Source organism: Propithecus coquereli, unplaced genomic scaffold, assembly GCF_000956105.1.
Source record: "Propithecus coquereli isolate 6110/MARCELLA unplaced genomic scaffold, Pcoq_1.0 Scaffold23, whole genome shotgun sequence".
NCBI lineage: Eukaryota > Metazoa > Chordata > Mammalia > Primates > Indriidae > Propithecus > Propithecus coquereli.
Window position 1 is genome coordinate 3,848,352 of NW_012147841.1, and position 27,113 is coordinate 3,875,464.

Below are 27,113 nucleotides of genomic sequence, written 5' to 3' on the forward strand. Positions count from 1 at the left end.
CCAAATCAAAATTTTAATTAAAAATTAAAAACTACATACAAGCTACAAGGAGGCATGATGCACCGAGGTATTATCTCTGACTTAGGCAATGCCAACATCAGTTTGGAGAACGGCATACAGCATTTTTTATTGTTGCTTAAAAATGGTGTCAGATGTTTTCTGAGGTTAGTCATTTTCACAGGTTTGTGATTCCTATGAAAATTTTTTTAAGTGTGTGATTTTCTATTAAGTTGTACTGTAATTAGTTTTTTTAAACATAATTAAGCTATTCATTTAAAGCATAAAAGCATGGGTTCTGTGTTTTACGGAAAACACAAGTCCTACTAATCTCAAGTGATAAGGATTTTGCAATTTAAACACTTGGAGAAATTCTGGGTTAAACAGATTTATTGACTGCAGAACATTTCATACCCTTTTAAGATAATAAAGTGTATTGGATGTCTCTATGCGGGGATAGCATATGTAGCATTTCCCCAATTTATTTGACCAAGGAACTTACTCTTCCCCTCCTCGCTTTTTTGGTGTGTATGTGTGTGTGTGCTTATTCTGTGTCCTAGACCAGTAGAACTCGTTTTGGAAATTGATGCTTTAGCTTTTTCATACACCCTTACAACACCCAGGTAAGCCTGCTCCATTGCCTCTTAGCAACGTCACTGCTGGTGTTCTGCAGGGTGAAATATAACATCGTGCCAGACACAGACATATTCATCCCATCTCCTGGAACTTAAAGGAGTCGTGGAGATTTTCCTTTGAACTGCCTACACTGAGTTCATAATGAGCATCTGAAACATTTTTTAATTAAAGGAAACTTCCTCAAAGCATCAGATTAACACTTTGAAACAGGGGAATAAAAGAGCAAATAACAGGAAAAAAGGAAAAATGATAGTTGAAATCCATTGCAAACATGTATTCCCCAAACAGTCTTTTATCTAAGATTTGAAAGAATTCTGTTTTGTGCATTAATAAAGGTTTCCCCTCTGTCTGATTCAAGCCCATGGTCTAAATTACTTTCAGGTAATGCTTATACAATGCTCACAACCAGAGAGAGCGGCTTTCCATGATGCATGGGCAAGGATACACTGCCTGAAAACAAACGTATCCTTTTGAAGAAGAAGGAAGGGCATGCAATGGCCACAGCCAGCTACCAGAACACTCTACCCATGGCCATGAGTGGTAAAATGCCTCAACAGACAATCGAGAGCCCACATGGGTTTTTCAAATCTGGATCTACCTGGGAATAAAGAAACACACTTTTGGTCAAAACTGTTGTTTTCATAGCCATCCACAGTGTGAATTCACATATTCGTGCAAAACCCCGAATGCAAATTAACATTTCTGAAGCACATGAACAATTTCATGGCAAGACCCACTTCATGCTAACAGCTGTGCTTGGTTGGTCTGCTGTCCTGCACTCTGAGTGAGTCATGAAGCCGGAGGGATCCATCTAAACCCGGGCTTTGTAACTAACTAAAGGAGATGGCAGTCCTGTTTGTACCTGGAGGCTTGGGGATAACCATTCAGTTCTTCATGGGGAATAAAAGCAGATTTAATAAATTTAGTAAAGTCTGTAATTACACGATTTAAAAATCTTTAAAATTACACAATAACTGATTCTATTGTTCTAATTCATTCTCTCAAACTAAATTGACCTGTCAGGCTGACACAGCTCCGTGTATGTTGAAGAGAGGCATTAAAATCACTCTGGAAGCTAGAGCTTGGATCGCACAGTATTGACGGAGAGCAAAAGGGGAGCTAGAGACTGCCATCTGATTTTTCAGTTACTTTCAATTTGTCTTCAAAACACCTTGTTCTGCTCTTTACATTATTGAGAATCTATGATTTCTAAAAGATAAGACGTTAATTATAAAGGTGTTCTTTTTTTTCTTTTAACAGCAGGCACTTGGATGTTCAGATTTAACTTAATTGCTCAAGAATACTTTGTGAGGAAAAATTAAAAGTTTAATGCTCATATTTATTTGTTTAACAATACTGTATTTCTCTTCTGGTCACTCCCAGAGACCTTATCCCAACAATTGAAACTACTTAAACCCTACCTGAAGCCCAAGCCCTACCTGAGACCTTATGCTATAGAACTATTATTCTTGGTATCCCCATTTGCAGGGAGAAAACTGAGACAATGAGGTGGTAAGAAATTCACCCAGGGTTATTCAGCTAGCGTGGAGCAAACCTGGGATTTGAACTTGGCTGCTTTGTCCTGGGCACCTGTGCTCTTGGTCACTGTGCTCTGGGCCTCCCCAGTGCCTACCATATGGAAGAGACTCATTCTGAAATCCCTTCAACTCCTTGAGATCTTCATTATTCATTAACCAAGCAGGATGGAAAAAAAGCAGAACTCATAAAAGTGAAAAAATTACCACAGTCTTGGTTGAATTTTGAAATATCAGCTCTCAAACGTTCTGAACTGTGGTAGCCGCCTTCACTATGTCTTCTTCACCATGGCTATTTCCAAGGGCTAGCATTCATTAGGATGCACAAATGCCACCAGGTTTATAAGACATTAATCTCATTACACTGTGGTCACACTTTATAAATAGTAATCAACATGGCTAAATGGCAAGCAAATTTTGCCAAACCAATATTCTTTTTTGAATGCTAGAGGGAAGTACGAGCAAAGACGGAGCACTACACTGGTTTCCTTAAGGTTAAGGTTTTTTTTTTTTTCTGGCATAACATTCTCAGTAACAAAGACAGGAAAATGTCGTGATGGCAGTATAGTCAGGTGACAATTACCTTTAAAGTAATATCGACAGAGAAATAGCGGGTAGGTCAGGCTCACATGCTGTGATATAAAATAGACACTAACTCTGTGGCCAAAGTAAATTCTACATAGCTTCCTCTATTTCTGTTAGTCCCCAGGATTCTCATCAAGTTTTTCTTCTTAGGGCTCTTTCCTTCTCTTAACTTGAGAAATGCGCTCTGATAAATGAATAAACTCCTGTCTGATTGGCCTTTGCTCTCTCTACAACCTGTTTAAATCATGATTGCTTCTTGTGGATTGCAATGTGCCAGCCTGTGCCCCATCCATACTCCTATTTGAATCAGTGTCTAGTTCCTGTGGTTCTTACTCTCAGCTTGCCGGCATCCAGAGTCCCACTGAGATTTCATAACATGCTGCACAACTTTTACAGTAAGTATCATTTTGTGCTGTTGACTGCAAAATGTGGCATCCTGTATTATCTCCACTGCTCGAGCTTAAGAGTTTGAGGACTTTCTTTGTAACATTCACATCGTAAATGTAGAGCTTCAAAAGTATTTGTTGACAATGTTAGATAAAGCCACCTGCCACAAAATTAACTGGTGTAAAGGCCACCATTATATTTGGTAATATTTTCATCTCTAGGGAAGAAAGCAATGTTTCATTTGGCTAAGTATGATTTGTGTAGGGAATATTTCTTCCCAGATGGTGCTATTAAGTATTAAGTATTAAATGTCCAATTTCCTTAAGTACTAAGTTTAACAGTTGATATCTCTGACCTTTCACTTTGACACTTCTTTTTTTTTTTTTTTTTTAATCATGAAGGTACATCCTCATTCTTTAAAACACATGTTTTGGCTTGTGACTGATTATCTCTCAATTTTTTTTAGAGCAATTTTTGTGAAACTGTGGATAAGTCAAAAATTCATGTTATTTTTGAATATGAGTTCCATCTTGGAACCAATGCAGCACAGACAGCTCGAAAAATCAACGAAGTGTTTGGAAAGGATGTGGCTAATGAACACACAATAGGTCAATGGCGTGAGAAGTTCCATTCTGGTGATTTTAATCTTGAAAATGAACCATGTGGGTGATCTGAGACCAACATAGATAATGATGAGCTGAAAGCCGCAGTGGAAGTGAATCCATCTCAATCTACACATGAATTAGCAGCAAGGTTTGATGTTACTATTCCAACAATATCGGGCCATTGGAAACAAATTGGCAAGGTAAAGAATCTGGATAGATGGGTACTGCATGAATTAAATAAGCATCAGAAGAGAAATCGTCTCAAAGCTTGCCTTTCTTTGCTGTCAACACATAAAGGCGAATCATTTTTACACCCTGTTGTTACGTGTGATGAAAAATGGATTCTTTTTGACAACCGCAAGCATTCGATACAATGGTTGGGTAAAGATGAAGTGCTGAAACACAGTCCAAAACCAAATATTTATCCAAAAAATCTAATAGTGTCTGTTTGGTGGTCCAGTGCTGGTGTTATCCATTACATCTTCATGAAACCTGGTCAACTGATTACAGCAGATGTCTACTGCAACCAATTGGATGAAATGATGAAGATACTTGCAATTAAGCACCTGAGATTGGTCAATAAAGACAGGCCAATCATCTTGCAAGACCACATGTTGCAAAAAACAACACTGCTCAAACTACAGAAGCTGGACTTGGAAACTCTCTGTCATCCACTGTATTCACCCTACCCTGCACCAACTGACTACCACTTCTTCCAGGATTTTGATCACTTCTTGAAAGGAAAAATATTCAATTCTCAACAAGCTGTGGAAAACGCCTTTGACGATTTCATCACCACTCGCTATGCAGGCTTCTTTATTGCTAGCATAAGCAAACTACCGTTAAGATAGCAAAACTGTGTCAATAGTTTAGGCACATAATTCGATTAATTATACTGCTTCTTGTTTGAGATATAATAAACTAAACTTTTGATTCAAAATCGGACATTTCATATTAAATGACCTAATATTTGCTTCCTAATAATATTCCTTTTTCCTGAGCAGTATGCACACCTGTGGACTATAATTCTCAGCTTCTCTTGAAGCTCTGAGATATAAGTGGAAGTTCCTCTTTGGGACTTCTAGGAAAGCTTAACCTAGAAAGTGAGTTATTTGGATTATATCTCTTTCTGGAAAGCAGGCATGATGGCTGGAGATCCAGCAGCTATTATGGACCATAAAGGAAATTTGAAGATGCTATGAATTATCTTATTGACAGAAAAAGCCTGAGTCTCTGATGTTCATGGACAAACCTCTTCTAGGCTTCCTGATTCTGTATTTCCTTTATGTGAGAAAGAAATACATTTCTATTTTGTTTAAGACTATTAAACTATTTTTCTTTCTTTCTTTCTTTCTTTCGTCTTTTTTGGTTTAATGCTTTTTACAGACAAACTTGGTTCTAACCAATACAGCAGTTAATTTAAGCAAATATCCAGTCAAATATTAAATGGTATGGTACAGTCAAGACATTAATAGGAATTTATTAATACCATCAAGACCTTTCTAAAAGAATGAAACATTGCTCTTAAAGTTTTGTAGTCTAAGTTAGGGTGAGTTTAATAACTGACAAAAAGGAATGCAACTCAGAATTGTCATGACCAATTAACTGGAAGATGTGTAGGGCACCTTTGTAATATGTCGACTGAGCTAGGCTGAATGGCAGTTCTCAGAATTCCCTTTCCTGTATGTTCCCAGATAGGGTGGGCCACAAGAGTGATCTTTCTAGGATATCTGGAAGGAAGAAGTGAAGCTTCAGCCATTTTAAAGCTTCTACAACATTGCTGCATACTGCTGGGTCACCTCAGTAGTGTGAGGCAGCAGCCAGGCCTGTAACTATTCCACCTCGCTTGGATCCTCCTTCAGCTTTTGGGAATCCTGGGCTGGATGTGTGTGGAGAACTCCATGATGAAAGGCTTGGTTTCCTGCAGACACCCACAGCATCCAGGTCAGAGGCAACAGGAACCAACACAGGTTTCAGTCTGAGTTTGTGGACTCCAGCTCATGTTGGTGGATTCCAGCTTTTCTTGTTCTCTCCCACATAATGTCTATCTTCCCCTCCTGACTGCCTCATGAGCAGACTCCAAGCTCTATCATCAGACACAAAGATAATAACCTCACAGAGACCACTTCACCAGTTCCCACAATTCTAGAAGGTGAAATCCCTGAGACAAATCCTTGCATATTATGGGTTGTCCTAGTGGTCCTGCTTTTCTGATTGAATCCTGGCTGACACAATGTACCCTTCCAAAATAGTTTGAAACTGAAGAGGGATAAATAAATGTAAGGCATGCCAATTAGTGATGAAATGCCCAAAATAAATATTACTAGACAGAGTAGGAAAGGAGTCCTGTGTGTCATTCTTGATCTTATTACATGATTAGTTAATTTAAAAAATACTTATTAGATGCTAAGTAAATGTAAGACACTTTGCTGTGTTCTAGAATTATAATGATGGACAATAGATTTGTTTTTTCCAACTTGGTCTTTATTGTTCTGGGTACTGGGGATTCAGTGATGTACAAAACAAATACCCCTGCCTCCATGGAGTTTTCATGCTATTTGGTTGAGGCAATCAATAAACATCTACATATTATATATAATATGTATATATCAGATTATAATTAAGTAAAAATCAAGTAGCAGTAATAACCCTTACATTGCATGGTAGTGGCAAGGATTTAGAAATAATATGTGCAAAGTGCCTGACCCAGGGTAGGCCTTCCATAATTTGTAGTTATTGCTGTTGTTTTTATTAGAATTGTGGCAGGGAGATAAAAAGAAGGAGGATGTGATAAAAATCCATAGAAGAGGAATCATTATAATTAAATAACTGATTACTCTTGTTGAATTCTGGCCTTTAGAATATGAGGAGCTTAAGCAAACAAACAAAAGGAACAGTTCTCCATGTTGATGAGACAGTAAAAGAAAAACTTCATCGGGAGAACCAAACAAGATAAAGCAGTCTGAAATGTGTCAGGGAAACGTGCAAATGACCATAGGAGGAAAAGGAGAGCATCCATAAGACAAAACCCTGTGTACACTGAAAAATCTACATCTCTGAAGAGCTCTAATGGGAGATTTAAACAAGGTGAAAACTGACTGATTTAGTCTCTTTAGAGGGACCCAGCTCCAAGCCTGTATAACTCTGTAGTCTTTCGATTCTCGGATGATGCTTCTGGTTGGTTCCTGGGCCAGACCAGGGAAATCAAAGAGGCAGCCTGGGGTGTGGCGGGGCCCAACTGAAGGGCAGGTCACTTTGGCTGATGGTACCTCCATGTGGAAGTGAGATGGGCACTGGGCTTGTGCCTGCTGAGTTACCTCCCTGAAGCCACTGAACACCCCTAAGATTGCCATCCCCATTGGCCCTTCATGTTTAAACATAGTACAAAGTAGAAAAAAGCGAAAGATCTGATTACCATCTTTAACACATTAACTACAATGTGAGTTGTATTTAACTCATGCTGGTTTGGAGCCCGGGATCTCGTGAAGCAAATATAATTCACACATTTCTCTTTACTTTGGGAGCTGCGTGGTGTGCAGGCAACTCACGCTGCCATGCTATGGCATACATGTTACATGATGGGTGGGCCCCTGGGCAAAACCCTGCAGTTGGCTCGTGAAAATCTTACTTGTTGATGTTCTTATTGTTACAATTAATATTGAAAATTTAATTCTAAAAACGTGGATTAAATGAATAAAAGTCAATGAATTTCATTTTTCTCTTTATGTTTACCTTTAAATTATACTTAAGCCTGACAAGTCAAGAAAAACACTTTACCCTTATGAACTATTTTTCAAGTTTTCACATTACTAATTTTCAAGTTTTTATATTACTTTTTATTGGAAAAAACACACAAAAAATAAAAAAATAACAATTTTTTCATTAAATTAGAAAGGATCATTTTGTTTTTGAAGTTTTTATTCTATTTTTGTAAGAAAACACCATGGCCCCAAGAAAAATTTTTTGCCTAGTGTGGCAGTCAATGTGTTAAGACATTTTTATTTTTCCAGTGAAGAAAGCTGAATAGTGTGCATCATGCTGTTAAGGGCGTTAAAGAAAAAGTTCAGCAATTAATAAGGCCAAATGAGATGCAATGGGCTTTGTTTCAGCTGGAAATAATAATCCCACTTTCACTAATTGCATAGAGCTGCAAGTCACCAATCATTTCCCCTTGTTTGGTATGGGGTGACCCACACTGCAGAACTAGTGAGGTGCTGCAGAGAGGGTGGGAAGGCAGTCCCCACAGAGGCTGGGTGGAGGCGGGGGGTGCTGTTCCTGACCAAATGGTCACCATGACCTCAGGTGACTACAGAGGATGTTTTCAGCTTAGATGCTGAATGAGACATCCTCAATTATATCCACATTTTTACTGAATTATGTGAAAACCAATTTTTTAGCTTTCAATGAGAGAAGTATTGATGTTCTGGCAACATTTCCTTGCAGAAGACAATCTATGAAAAGGTTAAGACGAAAACAAAAAAGTATTTTAAATCTGGGGCACTGCAGAAGTACATTATTGACATAATTATTTAGAATAGAAGGCATTGAATGAGATATAAACATCAGCCATTTTTCTTTTTTGACCTTCATAAATACTTGAAATGTCCAAAGCCCTGACATCCTATTTTGGAAGAGAAGTTATTGAAGACTAAACACATAAGAAATCTGGAAATAATTTAGGATTAAGGTTTTCAGCAGGAGACTCTGAAGTTTACTGGAAATGAGTGCATAGAAAGGTTAGGCCCCTTTCCTAAGTTAACGGGGGAGACTAAGCACAGTGTTCTTCAGGAAATCCTTGCTTGACGCCATGACCCAGGAGCACCTCCACCAGAGCATTTATGATACTTACTGCTCCCTGAAGGCAACAGCCAACCTTTTCAACCTTATCTTGTTCTTGGAACCTAGGACAGTGATTGGCTCAAAGTAAGAAGAATGATAAAATGGTAGTTTTTATGGAATCCTGGCACGTTGTGCCAGATAACTACCAGGTACTGTTCTAGACCCTTTACTTGGATCCATCCTTGTGGTCCTCACAACACTCATATTCGAGTAGGCACTATTATTATTTCGAATTTACAGGTACAGAGATGTACACATGCACAGTGAAGCTACACATAGGCTCAAGGTCACACAACTCATAAAAGGATGGCCACAAGTCCACTTTCAGAAGCTGGGTACATACCAGCATATCATACCACTTATGAAAAAAAATGGTTATTCTAGAAAAACAGCGTCTTTAAAACTGTATAAGAAAATGCCCACTTGTAAACAGTAGTACTTAAAGTGATCTCTTCTTATCGCTTTTTAACTGGGAAGACATTTGTACTACAAATACTTTTTTTTTTTTCAAGAGAATGAAGTTTTTAGTTTAAAATATGGAAGCCTGAACAAGGGAACAGACATTCCCAAGAAGCTGAAACCCAGATACATGACCAACTGCTTCCATGTGTATCCATGAGTGTCCTCCCCTTCATCCCCAGTGGAAGTGCTTGCCTACTCTTCAGATAAATCCAATCCCCAATCTTTTGGGCAGTTTTACAAGGGCCAACAAAGCCTGGGGTCAAGGAAAACAGGATCAAGGGCCACAAAAAAAAAGATGAAAGTGGCAAAACAGAAGAAAACATCTTAACCGGAATAAAGGCTTCTATTCAGAACCCAAGTAGGGTCATTTGAGGGATAAAAGGTACAAAAATAACAGCAAGATAAGAGGAATAAAACTACAAATACTTAAGGGAGGACTTGGGAATTCTTTTATGGCAGAGAATATTGGAATACCAGAAGAGATGTAAATTTTTATTACTGAGTAAACATAAAATAAAGTTGCTTATGGATATTATTGGACAAGAAATATCTGTGTAAAAGAACAAAAACTTCACGTGTAATACTTTAACTTCTAATTTGTAGTAACCACCATGAATTGATAGGAGCACCACCTAGTAACTTATGTTGTAAGTTTTAAGATCATTAGAGATAAAATGTGTGAGAATTTTTCTTCATTAAGACTCTATATGACCATTACTACTGTTGATATTCACAACAGTCCTACTGTATAAAGACCAATACTTCCAATTTCAATTTATAAATGAGAATCCTGAACATTTGACTGACCTGCTAAAATCATAGAGAGTGGAAAGCAAAACCAGGAAGTTATTTGAAACCAGAAATTCTGAGTTGAAAGTCAATGCCATTTGCACTATGATTCACTTTCTGATGGTGTGGAATATTTTAAAGACTAAATTGGAATACATTTCTCTAATATGAACGATGTAGAAAGATCAATTGTTCCTGGTTTGTCTAGGACCCAAGTTCTAGAGGTTCTCTGGATGAAGGACTTTCAGTTCTTAAACCTAGAAAATCCCCCCAAAACTCGGATAGGTGAGTCACTTTCTGTAAATTCGATTGTGTAAAAGATTTAAAATAAAACAAAACAAAACAATTGTTGATTTTAATGTGAATATATTAAGAAAAGCCACAAAAAGATTAGCATTCCATTAGGTAGGTTGTGACTGAAAGGGAACTAATAAATAAGTGAAAATATTTATTATTCCCATTAAAAGCTGGAGAAAATAAAAACGACAAAGTATAAATGCTCCTCTTTCAACTCATTAAGAACACGTGATCATAAAGTCTAGGAGCCTGGAAAAGCTTTGAGTGCAGAGAATTTAGTGAGGTTTCAAATATTGTTCAGGGACAGGTGGAATATTTCCCCCTGATTATTTAATGAGATTCTGATGAAGCTTGGAACAAAAACAGTTTTTCAAAATTCAGTTGAAAGTATAAATGACCTATCTATAATTATATCAATATGGAGTTAGAAGATTAAACTTACAACTTCTTATAAAATATTAACAATAGCAAACATTGAATCCAAACCTATTCTGTTCCAGGCATTGCTGCAAATGTTTCACATTTAATCCTCACCACAACTCTGTAAGGGGATATTGCTCTTATCCCCATTTATACACGGGGAAACTGAGGCAAATCCGTGGCAAAGCTGTAATACAAACTCAGGATTCTAGAGTCCATGTAATTAATTTCTTTTTCTTTTTTCTTTTCTTTCTTTCTTTCTTTCTTTCTTTCTTTCTTTCTTTCTTTCTTTCTTTCTTTCTTTTCTTTCTTTCTTTCCTTTCTTTCTTTCTTTCTTTTTTTTTTGGGACGGAATTTCGCTCTGTCACCTGGGCTACAGTGCAGTGGTGTCAGCCTAGCTCACAGCAACTTCCAACTTTTGGGCTCAAGCGATCCTCCTGCTTCAGCCTCCCCAGTAGCTGGGATTACAGGCGGGAGCAACCATGCCCAGCTAATTTTTTCTATTTTTAGTAGAGACAGGTCTTGCTCTTGCTGAGGCTGGTCTCGAACTCCTGAGCTCAAGCAATTCTCCCGCGTCGGTCTCCCAGAGCACTGGGATTACAGACATGAGCCAACGCGCCCAGCCCGTGTGATTAATTTCTATGCTGCATCCAGCCAAGGGTGTGGCAGGAAGTGGGGTGCTTCTGTTTATAGTTCTCACTTTGAAATCATTTTCAAACGTGTAAGAAGTAAAGATGTGGAAGGGCCATAAGGAGGAGGGACTATTAGGAGGTTAGGGGTAGAGTTGGGAAGAAATATTGACTGATACCTTATTAGTGGGAATCTCGGAGGCGTTATTCTCCCTTTCTCCCTGTGTTCTCATCACACTTCGGTAGCTGTCGTCTAGCCTCCTTAGCTCTTGCATTGTTAAAAAACCTAAAAGAGATTTGAAGAAAAGAAAATGTCAAATCTATATAGCAATTCCTGCCCCCTCCACACGCACCGTTTTCCTAAGGAAGTCAGTGGTTCATTTTGTACCTTGCTTTTTTAAGTGGAATTTTGTTGAGGCAGATTTTCCATAATTGTAAAATGGGAGAGGGTTATAAGGGCTAAGTTATTACAGCAATGTTCCTGTAGAAAGATTCTTTATAATTTTTGATATTCAAGATAGAGGTGAGAGAATGTTCTCTGTGATTACTTATACTAAGAGCTACAGGTGTCAATTTATTCTTTATAGAATATTTAAATGTGACCTGTAGTAAACAGAGTATGCTTAAATTATGCAATCACAAACTTCAAAAGAAATCTATTCATTCTGAGTCTCTTCTGTTCAGAATACTTTATATGGGCCTTTCTATAGGAATGGATCATTTTAGACTTTTCTAATGGCAATGAAATATCTCCTTTATTCTGAAGGGAAAAAAAAGTAATGATATTTGAGTACTAGGAGTAAAGTTGCTACATATTCCAAGCCATGAATTTCATGTTTTAAAGGGTTCATGTAGGATTGGCACTTGTGGGGCTAGAGGAAAAAGCAGAGGCTCTGCAGTTAGAAAGACTTGATTTCTTCTTAGCTGTGTCATTGGTCAAGTTTTTGATTCTCATTTTCCTTATCGATAAAATGGAGATTAAAACCAATCAATCTCACTCATCAAAGTGTGAGAATTAAATTAAATTATGGAATTAAAAATCTAATATGTAGTAGACAAACAGTAGACATATATTTATTACATGGATGTCCTGCCCGTGTGTTTCCTAAAAGTCCTAGACTTCCTTACAGGCAAAAATAGAGCAAAACCCAATTATTATTAGTAGTAGGCCAAGTTTGTCCAAGTTTTCCCTGCCTCTGGATTTAAATACATCTGCGCACAGACTATCAACTTGAATGTGCTGTTCCATCCTTGGACAGATGCTAATATGTTGAAAGAAAATGTTATGTTTACAGTTTTCATTCAAATAGACTTTGATTCAAATGCTACTTGTGTGATTTCAAGTCTAGCCATGGACACCAGAATTTCAATCACTTCTTAAGAGTTGGTCAAGAAATAGTCCCACATGTGTGCCCCGTGAACCCAGAACTGGCAGAGTTAATGTTCTAGTACTTAAGAATTAAGGCTGAGATACTCAAAATGTCCGGTAGTTAAAATATGAGCTCATAGGTTTAAATGAGTAAGTGCTAGCACTTGACAATTTTTCTTATTTCAACTTTTTCACAAGTACACCTGAGCAAGGCAATAGGGATCTAAGAGCAATAGGGAAGGCTTAATTCTTTCTTTTTTCCTGGTGTACTTTAAAATTAATACTATTACCCTTAAATACTCAGATGGAGAAGATGCATGACCTTGTATATACTCGTTTTTCCATTTGTGTGAACCACCTGGAAAACATCCCAAAGTACAGTTATTACTAATCAATTATATCTAATTTAGATTTTCTTCTTTTAAGGGAGATGGTAAATTCTGAGGGCAATTACAAGAAACTGAGTAATGGTTGCCCTTAGAACCTTTCTTTTTGGTGTTCCTGCTCCTTCTGCTTTTATCCTTGTTCTTTTACATCTTCATTAGAGTATTTATTATAATTGGACATTTCTAATTAACATGAAGCTCTCAGAAGCCATTGCTGCAGGGACAAGAAAGAAAATGTTAATTTTAAGACTGATTAACAGTATTTTTAAATTATAGAATGATTTTATAAGTTTCCCAACCATGACAGCTAGGAGAATGTTATTAAGATTAGGAAAAACTTAAAATATGTTTTATGTTTTAAATCATTATGTTTGCTTATACTCAAAATGATAGGCATGTTTATTGTGATACTCTAATATAGCCATATATATAAAAGATGTTTTAATGCTTTATTAACTAGATATAACATGTTAGAGAATGCAGCCCTGTGCATGGAAAGAGAAGCAGTTTATTCAACAACTTCATGATGCCAAATGATTGAGTTGACCAGATCTGACTCGGAATAACGTCTCTAGCTTCCATCATTTACTAACATCCCAAATTCTTGTCAGACTGCTCTATTTTCAGTTCCCCGAACTTGTCATACTTTCTCTAGCCTTTTTTTTTTTTTTTTTTTTGCATATGCTTTTGTATATGTGCTCTTTCTTCTTGGAACATTCTTTCCCATTCACTGAAAGGTCCACATTCCCTGGCTAATACTTTCATGCATCTGTCATTCAATCATGCATTCATTCTTTTGACATTCAAGGGCAATTTAGCACTCCTGTGTGTATAGGCTGTGCGGTTGGAGCTGGGTATAGCCATGAACAAGACATCGATGGCTCCTCGCCTCAGGGAATTTACAAGGGGCGGAAGGAGGTTTCTACGTCTCCTTCCCTTCCTGTTTTCCTTCTAAGGTTGCTCCTGATGGGGAGAGTCTGTTAGCCTAATACCTTTGACATTAAATTTAGAAAAGTGTACAATAGTGACAGATAAATGTTTGTTTGCCTTGTAGATTAATTCACCTAACAGATTTATAATGAGCCAACAAGTCTAAGAGTCCCTCATCATCTTCCCCAAAGGAGCCAGGAACAAATCCATTCCTGCCTTGATCACCACCACCTCTGTGCATTAGGAATCCTGAGTTAGTGGCAGAGAAATAAAAATCTGAAGTGGAAGAGAGAGAGGATGGAGGCAAATCGCATATACTCATCTGGTCTCTGAGTTAGAAGTCTCTCCTAAGAGTTACCGTGCTGTTTTGTCTTCACTGTGATGTGTTACAATTACCTGTCCCTTTGTCTGTTATCCCTGTTAGGCTCTAAGCTCCCTGCTAATCTTTGTGTTCTCAGGTCTGATCCAGAGCTTAGCACATAGCAGACACTCAGTAAATATTTGTTTAGTTGATGAATGAACCAGGTACATCTGTGCAGGGTACATGCTGCACAGCACCATTTACGTGGATCATGGTGTGAATTATGGTGTGAATGTGATTCTGCATTTGTACAACCGTATACTGTGAAATGAACTAATAATGTTATTGTCTGATGGTAATCGATGGTGGTATGTCTAACTTAGACATACTATTAACAAAATGTATTCCATCCTTATTTTTAGCACTTGATCATATATTTGAGGGTGAAGGAAAATGGAAGGGAAAGGTTCTCTGTGCACACCACCTTGTGGTACACAGACCATTCCCCATTTACATCTTTATTTCTGACACACAGAAAATGAAATGGAAGTTAGACTCAGACAGACTTGAGTTTGAGCTAAGATACTGTCACTTACTGGGTAGGCGACTACAGGAACATTACTTCTGCACTCCGAGTCTCAGTTTCCTCATTTGTGAAATGAGATTAAAAATAACTGGGTTTCATATTCGTGGTGCGAATTATTTTTGTACTGCCTACAGGTCTCAAATGTGTTATGTGCTCTTTGTTTCCCCACTTCTTATTTCCAGAAGTCCTAGAATTTCCTTTCCTTTATTAATTGTGTGTATCAGCATTTGTATAATGGAAACAAAAATGAATAAAATGAATCACAAAGTGATTCAGACACATAAGAGAAAAATCATATCAGGTAAAATATATGTTAATGTACAAAATGCTATAGAAAAGAGATTAAGTGTACTGGGGCTGGACTTAGCAGGCTTCATAAAGGTTGATATTTAAGGAGAATTTTGAAGGACATTATAAGAAAAGGTAAGAGCGTGTCCCAAAGTGTACAGTCATAAAACATCATGGCATGTTCTAAGAACTGCAAGTAGTATCATATAAATGGGGCATAGGAAAAAATAAAGTAATAATGGGAAACATGGCTATTTAGAAAGACAGAAAACTGATCATGAAAGATCTTAGGTTAAAAACATGGAAAAAGGTTTGTACTTAATCCTAAAGAAAAAGAAGAGTCATTGGAGAATTTTTAGCTACTAAATGAGTTGTGGTTTTACGCTGAATATTCTAGCAATGATACGGAAGATGGGAAGGCAATGTGAGTGTGTGTGTATGTGAACATGTGTATGCACACTTTTTAAAAATCAGCTTTATTGAGGTAAAATTTATGTACAATAAAATTAATCCATTTTAAGTGCACAACTCAAGTCTTGACTACATTTCACAGATGTGTAACTACCACCCCAATCATGGTACGGAACGTTTCCATCACCCCTCACATCCCTTTTTGCTTCCCACCTATATTCTCAGCCTCTGATAACCTCTGATTTGTTTTCTTTCATATCAATGAGATCATATAATGTGCACATTTTTGCATTTGGCTTCTTTCCCTTAGCATAATGCTTCTGAGATTCACCCACGTTTTTGTGTATGTCAGTAGTTTGTTCCCGTTTACTGCTGAGCAATATTCATTTTATAAATATGCCACCATTTGTTGATACCTTCTTACCAGCTGATGGACATTTAGGTTGTTTCTAGTTTGGAGCTTTATGAATACAGCTGCTATGAATATTCAAATATACGTCTTTGTGTGGACATATGTTTTCTATTTTCTCTTGGGCAAATACTTGAGAGTGGAAATGCTAGGTCTCACAGTAGATGTATGTTTAACTTTATAAGAAACTGTCACCTGTCTAAAATGATCGTACCATTTTTATTCTGATCATCCATGTATGAGAGTTTTAGGTACTCACCTCCTCACCAACACTTGGTATTGTCAGTCTTTTAGACCACAGACATTCTAGTAAGCGTGTAGTAATATTTTATTGTGTTTTTAACTTACTCTTCCCTAAATGACTAGTGAAGTTTTTAGACTTTTCATGTACTAATGTGTCATTCCTATATCTTCTTCTGCGAAGTGTCTATTCAAATCTTTATGATCATTTTAAGAAGTTGAATTGTCTTTATTTTCCAGTTGAAAGAGAAGAAAATATATTTTGGAAACGAGTCCTTTATTGGATATATATTTTGCAAATATTTTCTCTTAACGTATTTTTCTACTTTCTTGATGATGTTTTTTTGAAGCATCCATTTAAACCATTTTGATAAAATCCTGTTTATTTAGTTATTATACTCCATCTAAGGAAAATTGTATGACCCACGGTCACATAGATCTTATGTTTTCTTCGAGAAATTTTATAGTTTTAGCTCTTAAATTTGAGGAAATGATGCATTTGAGTTAATTTATTTGTAAAGTACAAAGTAAGGATCAAGGTAATTTTTTAGTCTTCTCTCCTTTTTCATGATCACTCTGGTTAAAGATTTTTCTACTTTATTGTTTTATATGAATGATCAACTTTTGGTTTTATTGATGTTCTCTTAAATTTTCTGTTTTCTGTTTCATTGCTTTCTTTCATCTTTATAATTTCCCTACTTGTGCCTTATTTGGGTTTGTTTTGCTCTTCGTTTTCTATTTCTTAATGTGCAAGTTTAGATCATTGACTTTAGACCATTCTTATTTATTGATAAAATAAACATTCAATGCTCTAAAATTTCCACAAAACATAAATTTTATATTGTGTTTTCATTTTCATTTAATTCAAAATATATTCTAATTTTATTTCTTATTTCTTCTTTGACATGTGTGCTATTTGGAGTTGTGTTACTTAACTACCAAATAGTTAAGAATTTTCCAGGTATATTTTTGTTATTGATATCTTACTAAATTGTATTGCATTCAGAGAATATACTTTGCAGCATTTCAATTTTATTTTAACAATTGTAAGAGATGTTTTGTACCTCACAATATGTTCTGTTTTGGTGAATGTTTTCTGTACACTTGAAAATAATATGTGATTGCCGTTGTTTGGTGAAATGCTTTATAAATTTCAGGTAGGTAAAGTTGGTTGATAGCATCAAAGTCTTTTATAACCTTACTAATTTTCTTTCTACTTGATCTATCAATCACTAAAAGAGGACTATTGAAATCTTTCACTGTAATTGGCAAATGTATCTATTCCTTTTTTCAGTTTTATTAGTTTTTTGCTTTATTTATTTCAAAGCTCTATTGTTAGTAAATACTTAGAGCTGTCATAAGTGATTTATTTGTCATTATGAAATATGCTTCTGTATATATGATAATATTTCTTATTCTTAAATCTACTTTGTCTGAAAATATTCCTTTCCAGCTTTTTTTTTTTTTTTAGTGTTTGCATGGTATAACTTTTTGCATCATTTCACTTTTAACCTACGTATATGTTTACATTTAAAGTCTGTTTATTGTAGGCAGCATGTAATTAGGTTTTGCTTTTTTAATCTAGTCTGACAATCTATACATTTTTGGGGGAATGTTAGACCACTTGCAGTTTGTGAAATTATTGATGTGATTGAGTTTTAAGCTATAATCTTGCTATTAATTTTCAATTTTCCCAATGTCCTACTATCTCCTATTTGTTCCTTTTTTTTTTTACTCTATTATATCTTCTTTTGGATTAATTGAGGTTTTTGTTTTATTTTAATTTTACCTTTAATCCTGGCTTATTAACTAAAGGTATTTTAATTTTTAAGTGGCTTCTTCAGGGCTTATATTTTTCATTTGTCACACTCTACCTTTAAGTAATATTATACTACTTCATGTATAGTGTCAGAACTTTTAAATGGCAAACATGTTCTTTATGCTATTATTGTCACACATTTTATTTCTACCTCTGTTATATACCCTATAATAAACTGGCTTTAATTTTCTTTAAACTGTCAATTATATTTATTTATTTATTATTTCTGCATATTATGATGGTACAAATGTTTAGATTATGTTGCCCTTGGCACCTCCCCCCAGTCAGAGCTTCAAGTGTGTCCATCCCCCAGAGGGATCTTTTTAAGGGATCAAAGAACTTGAAAAACATGTCTTTCGTATTTACCTACCTACTTATTAGTTCCACTGTTCTTCATTCTTTTGAAAAAGATGGTATCATTATTTTTCCTTATGACTGAAAAACTTCCTTTAAAATTTCTTTTACTGCAGGTCTGCTAGAAATAAATTCTCTTTGTTTTGGCTTGTGTAAAAAAAAAAGTCTTAATTTCCACTTCATTTCTGAAATAAATTCTTGCTAGGTAAAGAATTCTAGGTTGAAAGCTTATTCTTTCAGTACTTTCAGGATGTCACTGAATTTTCTTCTGACTTGTGTCTGAGTCCATTTTGTGATGTTATAACAGTATGCCTAAGACTGAATAGTTTCTAAAGAAAAGATGTTTATTTGGTTCACAATTCTAGTGGCTGGAAAGTTCAAGACTGGGCATCTGCATCTGGTTTATGTCTCATGCTGCTTCAACTCAAAGTGAAAAGATGAAGGGGAGCTGTCATGTGCAAAGAAACCACATGGCTAGAGAGGAAGCAAGGGTCAGGGAGGTGTCAGACTCTTTTAAACAACCAGCTCTTGAGGAAACTAATAGAGCAAGAACTAACTCACTCCCAAAGAGGGCATTAATCTATTCATGGAGGATCTGTCCCCATGACCAAAATACGTCTCAATACCTCTGCATTGGGGATCAAATTTCAACATGAGGTTTGAAAAGGACAAATATCCAAATCATGGCAGGTAGTTTCTGATAAGTCTATGGTAATTTTTATCTTTTTTCCTCTGTATATAATATTTTGTTCATGCACTCCTTGGGATTTGTTGAGTTTCTTGAAAGTACACGTTTATAACTTATATCAAATCTATAAAATTATTGGTTGTTATTTCCTAAAAATTTTTTTCTGTTCTATCTCTTCTCTTTTCTTTTTCTGGGACTTTAATAATAGATGTTAGACTATTTGATATTGTCCTATAGACCACTGTGTCTCCATTCATTTTTCAGTCTTTTTTATCTCTCTGCTTCATTTTAGATAGTTTGCATTATGTTTTCAAGTTCACTGATCTCTTCTTCTGCACTGTCTAATCTGCTCTTAATCCTACCCATTATTTTTTAACTCTAGAAGATTTTTTCTGGCTCTATTTTATATCTTCCATTATATTCATGATTTTCTCATCATGTTCATGCTTTCCTTAACTTATTTGAAATATAGAGCATATTTATAATAGCTGTTTAAATGTATTTGTCTGCTAATTCTATCTTCTTGTTCTTACTACTACATCTGTTTCCATTGCTTGGTTTTGTTCTGGTTATGTGTCATTTATTTTCTTGCTTAGTAATTTTTTTATTAGATACCAGGCATTTTTGAATTTTATATTTTCAGAATTGGGTTTTGTTTTACTATTTAAATAGTGTTGGACTCTGAGCACATATTTACTTGGTTTCAGTTTTGTACCTTTAAGGCTTGCTTTCAAGATGTATGAAGGAAGATCCTGAGCAACCTTTTTTCCAAGGCATGTACCCCAGAGGGATTGTATGTACACTACAGTAGGGCTTGGTTTGTGTTCTTGTTTAGTTAGTGCCTTATTCATTTTGGTTTCTCCAAATTTGAGTGCAGGGCCCAGCATTTGGAAGCTTCTCTACAAATATATGTTGGCTGGGTAAAACAGATCAATTAATGTACTGATTTGTTTAGTTAAAGGAAAAGAAGCTACTTTTGAATTAAACAAAAATATTTTGAAGTTTATTTGTCAACACTTAAATAAAACTACTAGTAGATTAGTGATTGAATATGGTAAAACACTTTTTCTAACAAGTCTGCTGGTATATAATTTTGGCCAGATTTGAAAACAACTAATCAAAACTTATTCACAAATAATTACTTGTTTTTAAATAGGTATCTAGGTATAACCAGCCCCCCTTAAACAAATTTCAGTGACTCCTTTATACTCTTCTCCCTTAACTAACTACTTGACTTTTGAGTTGTTTCCCAGAAATGGTTGATTTTCTGCAAAACAAAGGAACTGAGATTCTGAAGGCCACTAGACAGACTTCCGGATGCACCATCCCCTACAACCTGCCCCCCAGTGCACCTACCCCCTTGTTCTTTATACCACGACCTGACCCAAGGCATTTGGCCCCTCCTTTAAAAGCCCATGATCTCTGTTAGTTGGAGAGATGGATTTGAGGCAGCTTCTCCCATTCTCCTGACAAAACGTCTGTTATATTAAAAATTCATTTCTTCCTTGACAATCCTCATTGTCTCAATAGCTGGGTCTTTGTGCAAGGAGCAACTGGACCTAGACCAAAACCCTCTTGTAGTTTCAACAACATAGGTACTGAAGAAGCTGTAGGAGAGTAGGGAGAATATTGGTCTTCAAAGCAGAAAATCTGGATTTGAATCCAGATTCCCTTACATATTAGCTGAGTGATTTTAACCAAGTTATTAATAACTTTCAGAGTTATGCAAGTTATGGCCCAGGGACCTGCTGTCTGTTTTGTGAATACAGTTTTATTGGAACACAGCCAAAACCATTAGTTTAAGTATTATCTATAGTTGCTTTCACATTACAACAGCAGAGTTGAACAGTTGTGACAGAGACTGGAATGGCTGCAAAATCTAAAGTATTTATTCTCTTACCCTTTATTGAAAAAGTTTTCTGACCTCAGCATAGAGCCTCAGATTCTTTATCTGTACAATAAGAATGATAATGCCCACTTCACAGGGTTGTTGCCAGGATACTTACTATGGTTTATGCGTATGACAACCTTTAGTACCATGCTTAGCATACAGCCATTGCACAACAAATGCTTGTTAAATTTGAATCTAAATGTTCCACCTCCTCCCAATGGTTAGTTTTAAAACTAAGCTATTTTCTTTTTAACCTTATTAACCTTATTTTTATAAGGTGAGACAATTATATGTCAAAAAGTAAAATTTCACATTTTCCTTTTAAAAACATTATTATTTGCTTAGTCATCATGACTTTGTTAAACGATATAACCTTTACACATCTTTGTCATAAATAAATAACAGTAAGAGTTTTTTAAATGCTATGCCTAATACAGTGCTGAACTCCACAGACTTTATACAAATAGAAAGGAGGCAGTGGAATATTTCTGAGTTTTTAAATGGTAAAGATTACAATTTTTTCTATATAGCAGGAAAAAAACTTGTAATACAAAGCAAGATTAGTAGTGATTCATTCTTGAATGACACTGTTGAAGACATAGGATTAACTTTTATTTCTGCACTTGTTATTTAGAAATACATTGCATGAAAAAGGAAAGGTGATTTGGAAACAAAAATAAGTAGGAATATTCTACATAAATTACTGTTCCAGCTACTGCCTGCTATAATTCTCAGCTGCTCATGCTGATCATGGCAGGTAGATTAAAGAAGAGATGCGTCACCAGGAAGTGTTTTCTGTTTGTAGAATTGCTTTTATTAAATTGTGCTCTGGTGTGATCATCAGCCTATATTGAGGTAAAATATAAGAATTTTAGTGCAATGATCATTGTACTTGTCCTGATAAATTGCTGTTTCCATGTTACGGATGCTATGCTTTGAGTAACTGATCAGGTTTCCATTTTCTATGGAACCCCGGTAAAAAATACTTAGGACCAAATTGTGACTCACAGCAAATCGCACAGGTCTCATGATGTGTGCTGTAACATCATTTCTACTTGCATTTTATGTCCTTTGTTTCTTCCTTTTGCTGTGCTTTTATTTGTACTAGCTACATGTATTTCATGTAACTTTGCAAGCCACACTCAGTTCTTTCTGGACCAAGATTGAGTATAAATAGATAGGTAATAGGGAAGTAAGTGAGCAGGTAACTTCCAGTAAAGTGCTAATATATCTATTTGGTTCTCTCCTTGAAATGAGTTATAACACACACAAAAAAATTCCTAGCTTATCACTTGATAAATCTCACAATTTAAAGAAAGGGACTTAGCTGTATTAGTTACTTAGATTTCTGCACCATACAAAAAGATGGAAATAATTTTTGCTGCAAATAATTCCATGCCTTTTAAAGTAAGTCCATGATTTAAACACCAAATTCCCTTTTAAATATCAAAAGGAAGGAATGCTGATGGTCTATATTTAAAGCATTCAGTCACACTAATTTCATTTGCTTAATAAATATGATTGGAATTAATTGCATTTTTAAAAGCTGTGCAAATGGAAGTATAAAAAATATAATTTTTTGCTTATGAAAAAATCTTGTCTCACCTATTAAACTAAACAAGTGTTTACTGAGCACTGACTATGTGTCAAATACTGTTCTGAGCACTGTGGACATAGCAATGAATAAGACAAAGCTCCTTCCTCGTGATACTTCTTAGAAGACCTGTATGCTAGTAGGTGAGTAGTTCTAAGAATTAAGAGACAAATGGAACAAATTTATACTAGCATTATCTTATCGACCCTGATCTATGAAGCTTGATGCTATAAATATATGATATTTTTAAAAAATATTTGTTACCTATCAAGTGAGAAATCATAGAACTCTGATTTTGAAGATACGGAGTCAGGCAGATCAAGAAGATAAGGGATAAGTCTTAATAGCATTTGACTCACTACGGGCTTTGGTCCCCTGAAAAGTCACTGGCCTAGAGGTGGTGCCATGATGTTTTTCTTCAAGAAGGAGGTTCACACTTCTCTGGAGGGTGACTATAAAGACAGATGGGAATTTTTTTGTTGTTGTTGTTGTTGTTTTTTTATTTCAGCCTATTATGGGGGTACAGATGTTTAGGTTACGTATGTTGCCCTTGCCACCATGCCCCAAGTCCGAGCTTCAAGTGTGTCCATCCCCCAGATGGTGCGCATTGCACTCTTTGTGTATGCATATACCCATCCTCTCTTCCTCCCCCACATCCCCCCTGTCTGACATTCAATAAATGTTATTCTTATATGTACACTTATGTGTTGATCAGTTAATACCAATTTGATGGTGAGTACATGTGGTGCTTGTTTTTCCATTCTTGGGATACTTCACTTAGTAGAATGCGTTACAGCTCCGTCCAGGAGAATACAAGAGGTGCTATATCACCATTGTTTCTTAAAGCTGAATAGTTCTTCATGGTATACATGTACCACATTTTATTAATCCACTCATGTATTGATGGACACTTGGGTTGTTTCCACATCTTTGCAATTGTGAATTGTGCTGCTATAAACATTCGGGTACAGGTGTCTTTTTTATAGAGTGTCATTTGTTCTTTTGGGTAGATGCCCAGTAATGGGATTGCTGGATCATATGGTAATTCTACTTGTATCTCTTTAAGGTATCTCCATATTGCTTTCCACAGAGGTTGTGCTAGTTTGCAGTCCCACCAGCAGTGCATGAGTGTTCCTATCTCTCCACATCCATGCCAGAATTTATTATTTGGGGACTTTTTGATAAAGGCCAGTCCCACTGGAGATAAGTGATACCTCATTGTGGTTTTGATTTGCATTTCCCTGATGATGAGAGATGTTGAGCATTTTTTCATATGTTTTTTGGCCATTATTCTGTCTTCTTTTGAAAAGTTTCTGTTCATGTCCTTTGCCCACTTTTTGATAGGGTCGTTTGATTTTTTCTTGTTGATTTTCCTGAGTTCTAAGTAGATTCTGGTTATCAGCCCTTTATCGGATTTGTAGCATGCAAAAATGTTCTCCCATTCTGTAGGTTGTCTATTTGCTCTTGTGACAGTTTCTTTGGCTGTGCAGAAGCTTTTTAATTTGATCAGGGCCCATTTATTTATTTTGGTTGTTGCTGTGATTGCCTTTGGGGTCTTCTTCATAAATTCTTTGCCTAGGCCAATGTCTAGAAGAGTATTTCCAACATTTTCCTCTAAAATTCTAATAGTTTCACTCCTTAAGTTTAAATCTATTACCCAGCATGAGTTGATTTTTGTGAGAGGTGAAAGGTGTGGATCCTGGTCTTCTACATGTGGCTATCCAGTTTTCCCAGCACCATTTATTGAATAAAGATTCTTTTCCCCAGTGTATGTTTTTGTCTGCTTTGTCAAAGATTAGGTGGCTATATGAGGATGGTTTTATATCTGGGTTCTCAGTTCTGTTCCACTGGTCAATGGCTCTATTTTTGTGCCAGTACCAAGCTGTTTTGATTACTACAGCCTTATAATAAAGTTTGAAGTCTGGTAAATTGATACCTCCCATTTTGTTTTTATTGCCTAGAATTGTTCTTGCTATGCGGGGTCTTCTTTGGTTCCATAAAAAGTGTAAAATTAATTTTTCTACATCTGTGAAGAATGATGTTGGTATTTTAATAGGGATTGCATTGAATCTGTTGATCACCAGATGGGAAATTAAGACTGGTAGAACAATAAGTACATCCTGGACTAGGCTCAGGGCTAATGTCTAGTCAACAGGAGTTAATGATTACCAGAGGTTAAAATAGAGCTGTGGCACCAGAAATTGCTGTACTTGATCGTGAAAATAAAACTTGTACTTATTCACACCCCACCTGTTTTTTTTTCATGCCTTATTCCATTTGTTCAATCTACATGCCTGCCAGGAATTTTTTTCTCCCTCATCCTTCAAAACTCGGTGAAGCAACACCTCTCCAGAAATCTTGCCTGAGATCCCAGGTTGAATGAAATGCTCCTCATGGGTTCTCACATTACCCTGTAGCTATCTCCACTTTTTCTTTTATGTATTATATATGAAATTATTTTTCTGAAGTGTCTTTCATCCTTATTAGACTAAGATGTTCTTTGATGTTGTGAATCATACCTTATTTCATTCTTCTTGGTTCCCCCTACTTCAGGTGCTAAGAAAAGATTTATTGAGTTAAACCGAATGGAATTAGACAAACAACAAACAACCAAGGAATGAGAAAGTATTGTATTTACCATGAATTACACATTCAAATACCTCTAGGGCCTGGAAGACAATATAAATAAGTGCCCAGTCTAAGGGGAACAACTTTTTCAATACAGCCAATTGTTGCCAAGTGGGAGTGCAACACCATATTGCCAGATTTGAGGTTTTGTAAAAGCTAGAATGATGAATTTTATGTAAATATTCTTATCTTAAATCTTAGTGGCAATAAATTCAGTTTTATTGAATAAATTCAATAAAAAAAATACTGGCCATTTCCAGAGCAGGATTACTAGATGTCTGTCTCTCTGCTGTAAAGTTTTTCCAAGAGTTCTTAACTAAAAACTATAGAAAACAACACTTAACATCTGAGACCAAAAAAAGATAGAAATATATTGGTAGAATATTGGAGCAAAGGATAATCAAATAATTGGAGGAATAGCTAGATAACCAGACCCAAGGCAGTACAGAACCTAGGTACTGCTGGGGAATTTTGAAGGCAAAACCCAGTGAGTAGGAAGCAGCAGAGGAGTAGCTGAACTCCAGCGGGCTTCTTTCTGTGACAAGCAGTTATGACTTGGATTACTAGTAGAATTTCCAGATTTAGCAGATAAAAATACAAGACACAGAGTTAAATTTGAATTTCAAATCAACAACCAATGATTTTTAGTATCAATTTTACTATATTTATATTAGGTTATTTAAAGGTATATTCCATGCAATCCTAATTAGTAGGAATCAGAGTCTAATTTGTTTAATTTGGATCATGTGTTTTTCCTCAGTCCTCTGGTGAACCACCTAGGAAGACTGCAAGTAATAGAGATATATCTCCAAAAGAAGATTGGGGTTTCAACCACAATCTTTGTGCTTTATCACTGTTGTTTACAGATACACATAATAGGGTGACATTAAAATATTTTTAAAATGTTGATGAGACTGAATCAAAGTTCTCTGCTATACTATATTTTACCTGTTTAGTTCCAGGTTTGTGGGAAGGAGGTCTGGGGTCCCAGGGGAGGATCCAGGGGAGTTGCAGAGGGGACAGTAAGAGGTCATGGTAGCCACTATTTATTGCTCAGTATAAAAGTACTAGATGGCACAAAGATATGCCTTTAAGAAAGTATAATAATTGTCTTTGTTTAGAAAACCTTGATGGGATGTTTTGAAAGAGTTTGAATGTTGTTATTAAATAAAGGTGGAAGAGACAGATAAAATATTCAATGTAAGAAGTTAACATGAAGTTGAGTTTGTGCCAAGGAAGAAATTAGAGGGGAGGTAAAGAAAAAGAGAAGGAAGATGCGTCTTCATTGGCTAGAACCTGCGGAGCAGGGTAGTCAATGAGGAACACCTGGTGGCATGACAGCTAAAGGACCTTTAAACAGGGATGTTTAATCTTAAAGTTAAATTGGTTGTTGTGCTAAAATAGCATACAAAATACCTCATGAAAATAGTTTTGGGAGTAGTAATATAAAAGGAGGTGTATATTGTATCTGGGTTGGTGTAGACATGAGAGAAAACAACAGTTGTGGAAAGTAAGATGTGAGTGAATTTGAGATTTCGTGGGTGCAGAAATTCATAATGTAGACACTAGAGGAAATGTGAGCTGTCAAGAATACTTTTGAATTGCTTATGTATGGAGAGAGAGAAATCTTGCATTTTATACAAGTGTAATCAAAGACTGGAGTATAGGGTAACTCCAGCTGACATTTGGGTCATATGCACGACCCAAGATGGATTAGTGTCTAGTAATTACGATACAAAGGCTTTTTAAGTTAATTAAAAGATCCTGTCTGCTCCTGCTATTGCTGCTATTATTCATATTCTTTCTATTTTATTTTCTTTAATCTTTTCTTTAGTATCTGCATGTTCCACATGGTGCTAGTGCTAATGCTGCTGTGAAAAGAAACCAATCCCTCTCTTTTTGGAGCATGTGAGTAAGAGGATTGACCTCGGATGGGACCACCTGGATTAAAACTCTTGGCTCCACCGTTTATTAACAAGTTACTAGACCTCTCTGTGCCTCAGTGGCCCCCTTCTATAACAAAGATTTAATGGTAGTA